General features: G+C 45.0%; 1 protein-coding gene across 1 annotated transcript in view; it reads right to left on the minus strand.

Annotated features, from left to right (window-relative positions):
• LOC119577940 (PHD finger protein 12-like) overlaps positions 1–6,125 on the minus strand; it is a gene marked incomplete in the record, with an annotated part of 64,821 nt that overhangs the window by 44,674 nt on the left and 14,022 nt on the right.

The raw sequence follows: 6,125 nt of genomic DNA on the forward strand, positions 1-6,125 counted from the left end.
GAATCACCAACGCTAAGAGGGTTTAAACTCCCATATATAAATGAGTAATTGAGTTTAGTCAAAATGTTTATTTGGGTGATTCTGCTTCTGTGAAACTCGGAGAAGCTATTGATTCGAACATTGGAATCAGTAGAAGTAAAGAGAAGGAACTGATAAAGAATGTTCCAGGGGAAATGATAAGCTATCAGAGCAAGAGAGTTTACAGGGTAGTTAGAGAAATGTCCCTCTGACGGTTCAGCCTTTCATTCATCAGAGTAGGTCATAGGGTCCTCCCGTTTATAAGAAAACCTATCCCAATGCAATGAAAGTATAGAGATTAAAATCAGCGACAAATAAGTAAAACGTTTGCAAATGGCATTTCAGCAATCGATATCTCCCGTAATAGTTCCGTTAACAAAAAGGCGGAGGGTTACAGTGTGCTTCGTGCATTAAAACGAATCGAACACTGAGCAGATCCTACAGCGGTGACGAAGAGCAAATACTTTTTGTGATTAGATCTGCGTCAGTTGTTATCACCAAATACCTCTGGCTCTATCAAAGCCAAATTTTCAACCCTCCCATTTGGTGTGAAAGATGTGCCATCATCTTTTCAGTGTATCATAAATCTTTCGGGTCTGATTTGGAGAAGTTGGTTTTGTATCATGGGAGTATCATTCATAGAGTGTTAGGTGGTTAGTGTGGATATGCAAAAGATTACAGGTTAATTGTTTTCAAACAAAATATTTACTTTCCAAGTGTGAGGTAGGGTACTGGGGCCATTCGTGAGTGGCATTAATCCGCAGCAACGAAAAGCACAGGCTATGAGAGAGCATTCACGGCCAAGTGTGTTTAAAGACTCACAAGACTTAATTGAGCTGTTAATATGACGGAAATGTGTACCCATTTTGCTGATATTAAAACATTCTGCACACTTTTCCCCACATCTTTCTCTCTCTAGAAGATTCTGCCCTTGATGAAGCACCCAGTGTATCTTCTACCCATCTTTTCTGGAGCATCTCATCTTCAGGCTTCCTCCCCTTCTTGTTCCTTTCGCCTACTGTCTCTTGCCGTCATTTACTCCTTTCCAATACCACTCCATCTTCTCCAGCCACTTCTCTGACTTCTTTCCACTCTTCATCTCTTCCTCATTTTTCAGTCAGCCCATCGCAACCGCTCAATACTCCTCGTTCGCTTAATCTATGCAACATTCTGAAGCATGAAAAATCCCTGCCCTTTATCAAATAATTTCTTCGAAACCCATCCAAACTCTCCATTCCTCGGCCACAAACCATGGCTTCCGCTTTTCTACCTCTAAATCTTTCTCCATCACTTTTCTCTCGCTCACGTTTAGGTCCCCTACCCCCACTCTTCTTATATTGCACTCCACTCCAATGCCGTTCCTCTGGCAATATTCCTAGGTGTCATTTTTGACTCCAAACTGTCCTGGCGAGACCAATTCTACACATTAAAGAAAAAGCTCTCCGCCGTCTTCGAATCTTAAAAACTCTCCCATATATCATGGGGCTCAGATCGCAAAACTCTCCTTCATCTTCATGTTACTTTGATCCTCTCCACTCTTTATTATGGATGCCATATCTACTCCTCTGCCTCAACATCTCTCCTTGCCCATCTTGATACAATCCATGACTGTGGTCTTCGCTTAGCACTAGGTGCCTTTCGCTCCTCTCCAGTTGAGAGCCTGTACACTGAATCAGGCATACCATCTCTATCTCGACGTCGTGCCCTTCTCTCTCTCCGATGCTATGTTCGATTCCACCAACTTTCCCTCACTAAACCAACTATCCCACAATCCCTACTTCTACCTTAGCTTCACTCACGTTTACCTACTCCTTTCTCCACTCGCATGGATACCCTCCTCTCCCATTCCCCTTTCCCCCATCTCCAACCTCTCCCGTTCTCTGTCCATCTGTCCATTCCATCCCTCCATGGCTTATACCTCACCCCCATATTTGTTCTTCTGTTTTCCCCGACCCACCAAAATCAATTATCCCTCCTACTGTCCTCACCCATTTCCTTGACTATGTCTCCACTCATTCCTCTAGTATTCACGTATATACTGATGGCTCCAAATCCACCTCCGGTGCTGGTTTTGCAGTAATCTTCCCAATTCGTACTTTCAAATACTCCCTTCCTCCTGAATCCAGTGTCCTTACTACAGAACTGTATGCACTCCTTTTTACTCTAAAACACATATACTCACTCTCCTCTTCCTCTTTTACAGTCTTTACTGACTCTCATAAAGTCAATACATATCACCAACCCCCTTGTTTGTAAGATCCAGAACTGGTTGTTCTACTTGTCCACACGCCATAAAACAATCAAATTTTGCTGGGTGCCCAGCCATGTTGGAATCCCGGCAATGAACAGGCAGATACACTAGCACGCCACGCTGCTATGTCCACATCATACGAACCACGCTTCTTACGTATCCCAGCCACAGATTATTACCCACACTTTAAGACCTTCTTGTATAACCGATGGCAATCTTTTTATTCAAGCCGCCGCACTAATAAATTACATCTGTAAAACTATCAATCTCCACCTGGTCAGCTCCATTTCATCGGAACAGATGTTGGGAGACCGCTCTCGCCCGCTTACGCATTGACCACACCCGTCTCACACATTCCAAATCTGATCCACACTGATGTTCCTTATGTAATGTTCCCCTTTCAATGCCACACATCCTATTGTCGTGCCCACGTTTTGAAACAACCCGTACCTCTGCTTTCCCCCACCTATCCTCCCTTCACCGACCCCCCACCTATCAGACATCCTTACAGAATCCCACACTTTCTGCTTCAACAACCTATTCTCTTTCCTCAAACGCATACATATCCTTCATCTAATCTAACTCCTTACCACACTCGACCCTAACCCTTTCACTCACCAATTCCTTTGCCCAGCTTAGACAACTAATCACTAACTCAACCACCCTTCCCTAACATTAACTATAGTGCTACATGACCTTAGTTGTCTAGCACATTTATCTTGCTTTTAACTATTAACCATTAACCATCCAACTCTCCATAGGCAAGGGAGATTTGTCCTGTATCACGAAAGAATTAATAACGCTGTTACACATAATGTGAAAGGGCCTGGATCTTACGGCTACGTTTCAAACACAAAATCTCATATGGTTTGTGCATTTTACAGACATCCTGTCACTGGTATTGAATATCTTCAATCATACGGGGTCTGAGACCTTGATATTGCCAAGTGATGATCTACGCTGACTTTGGGTAGTAGCCCTGCCCATTATCTAGTATTGAAAAGTGTTGGTGCAGAGACACAGCCTTGCCTCACCCCTGAATTAACAGGGAAGAAGTACCAGACTGCCAGATGACAGTCAAGACTGCATGCAAGCCCCAAACCATAGGTTCACCCCCAGCCTTTAGCAGTTCAGCAGATATCCCTGAGCATACCTTGGTAGCGTTGTCCATATCTCTGGGCTGTCAGGCCAAGAAGTCAGCAGATAGATTGGTCTGGCAACAGGAGCCATGAACTCGATCAACAAGAGCATTTGGAGATGTCGGTACCTATGCAGAAGCACCAAGCTACGTGTCTTCAAGGCCTTGATACTGCCAGTTTTGCTCTATGGAACCTCGTCTTGATGCCTTTTGTAACAAGTCCTTACGCCGGATCATGGGGTACAGTTGGCAGGACCATGTGTACAACCGACGGCTACACTGTAAGACCGGCATGGGACCTGTTACTTGCATAATCCAGGATCACCAACTCAGGCTAAATGGACACCTAGCTTGCTTCCCTGTGGATTACCATGCTCATCAGGTTGTTTCTTTGCGAGACAATCCTGGTTGGAGGAGGCCCGCGGGATGACCCAGGAGGTCATGGCTTGGGTAATTTGATGAGATCTGTCGCGAGGAATTAGAGATGGGCCGAGGTCCTGCCTGGAGACTCGCCATGGGGGACCCTTGTGGCTGGAAGCGAAGGGTGGATGCGGCCATGCGCTCCCGTCGGCGTTAGCCCCTTGATGATGATGATGATAGTATCAGGTATGCGCGGGAACCCAGCGGACGACCTGCGGTTGACACCAATTATAGAGTTAGTCTTTGATTAAGCTAGATAGGTCTTCGCCTGTGGCCAGGCACCGCCCACTTATTTGCGTGTGAGAACATTTTTTATATACACGTGTGTGAAATAGGAATACAAAAGTGTGTGCAGAAAAAAATAACATCAAAGGTCATATAGCACTATTATAAAGTATTGTGGCGAAAAGGGTAAAAATGAGTTAATGATTAGGATTAAATGTGCTGGATGTCAAAGGTTGTAAAGTGCTAAACGATAGTGTGGTAGTGAAAAGAGTAAAGTGGGGAGGTGAACTGGAGTACGGCGGGATTAGTAAAAGGGAAAGGGTTAAGGGCACAGAGCGATTAAATCAAATGGATAGTAATTGCCTGAGAAAGAGAGAGCAACGCTGTATGAGGAAAACTACAAAAGAGCGATTACGAAACAATCAGTGGGTAATAAGGGTAGAAATGGTAGTTGGAGAAGTAGAAGAAGAATCCAGGGAATAAGACAAGGAAACAAGGGAAGGTAGTGAAGTATCGGGAAGAATGTCAGGAGGGGAAGGATGCGGAGAAGGACATTGTCACGACATAAGGAAGTGGTAGGGAGAATGGGGAAAGAAGAGGAAATGGTGCATATGGAGAAGGAGACGATGGGGTGTGCTGGGAGAAAGTGGGAAGAGGGGAACTTGAGGAGGAAGAGGATAGATATCGGCAATGCTTTGAATGTAGACGGTACAGGAATAGAAGGAGAAGTGGGAGAGGAAGTGGAGCGTTCCTTGGGTCATTTTCGGGAAGTTTGGATGTTTTTAAAGGTTTCGGGGGGGAAGGTTGGGGGGGGTTGAGAAAACAAAGGTTTCTTGGAAAAAGGGAGGGGAAAAATGGATGTCCGGGGAGCAGTGATAAGTTTGGGGAAGTGGAGGACATTTTGAAAAGATAGAGAGAGAGAAAAAAAAAAAAGTCGCCATTTTTTCCTGTCTGGTCTCACGAGAGGAGGCTTTTTTGAATGGGGGAATGCTCCCTCAGATTCGCTTCAGACAGGACAGCCCTATAAAAAAAAACTTGGGAGCAGATAATTTGAAAAGCCAGATAGGTAAGGTATATAGAGGGCGGTGGCGTAAAGGGCAGTGTTTGGGGGGGGCCCAAAAAACGCATTTTTGACAGACGGGGAAGAGGCAAAAGGTGGGAAGGGCGGACACTCCCCCAATATAAACTTCAGGGGGAAGTCAGTCTCGGAAGGTAAAATTGTCAATATTGAGTTCTTGGAGGAGAGTATGCACTATACTGCCATGCATTAGTCAACGAGACAGTCAAGCGGGTTTTCACTGTCGGACTATCCTTGTCGTAGACAGAGAAGATGATGGTGGATGAAACACACACACACACACAAAAACACACACACAACACCACACACAAAACAACCCCAAACCACACACACACAACAAACACACACAAACGATTTTTTATATATATTATATATAATAAATATATATAATATATATATATATATCAATACACACACACACACACGAACAGACTGTGTAGTTCAGACCTATTTGGTTTGCTCCCCTAGTCAAAGCACCAAACAACACCCTTGGCACAATGGGTAGAAGGTCAGAGGGAAACCTGACTGTTCCCCCAAGGGAGAAAGGGGTCAAGCAGGGGGCTTCCTTGGGGCTCCTTTGGGGAGCTTTCCCCAGTCTGTCTCCCGAGGGGGCCCCGTGTCCGGGGGTCGGGCCGATCACTCCAGGAGATTGTACTAAATAAAAAATCCCATTTACCTCCAATCTCCCACCCGGCATGGAAAAATAACGAAATAACCCCTGATGAATCAAAGTGACAACATTCGCACCTGGGGCACGTTGGTGGGATTTTTTTACCTCGATTTCAATGAGGGTTTCAGCGCTGGTTATCTGCGTCGTTTTTCTCCGCCACTCTGCAATGTGACGCCCCCCGGCCTTCAAACGTCACTTAGCCTGAGAAAACGCATTTTTCCTGCGATGGGAGGATGGCCCCCACCCGCAAGACCACATATCACGGCCAAATTTTTTTTTTTTTAACTTGGGTTATATCAACATTTTTCCTGAAAAAACATAATAC

The sequence above is a fragment of the Penaeus monodon genome, chromosome 10 (assembly GCF_015228065.2).
Source record: "Penaeus monodon isolate SGIC_2016 chromosome 10, NSTDA_Pmon_1, whole genome shotgun sequence".
Taxonomy (NCBI): Eukaryota; Metazoa; Arthropoda; class Malacostraca; order Decapoda; family Penaeidae; genus Penaeus; species Penaeus monodon.